The sequence below is a fragment of the Penaeus monodon genome, chromosome 22, assembly GCF_015228065.2.
Source record: "Penaeus monodon isolate SGIC_2016 chromosome 22, NSTDA_Pmon_1, whole genome shotgun sequence".
Lineage (NCBI taxonomy): Eukaryota > Metazoa > Arthropoda > Malacostraca > Decapoda > Penaeidae > Penaeus > Penaeus monodon.
Window position 1 is genome coordinate 25,032,164 of NC_051407.1, and position 266 is coordinate 25,032,429.

Here is a 266-nt window from a genome sequence, read left to right on the forward strand (position 1 = left end):
GCCATTTAGTTAAAAAGAGGGGGGGGCAGGGGAAGGAGGGAGGGCCAAGTGATAGCTGGTTGGGGAGGGTGATGAGGGGAAGCTCCTGATAAACTAACGAAGAGGACAATGAGTATTTAGGCGTGATGGAGCGGGTTCGCAGTGGAAAGGGAGAAGGAAAATGCGGAGCGGATGGACACTGGCCAGAGGAGCTTGGGCTTTACACAGCGCTCCCCTCGCCACTCACCGCTTTACCGGCTCTTAAAAGCGCCCATCACGAGGAGGAA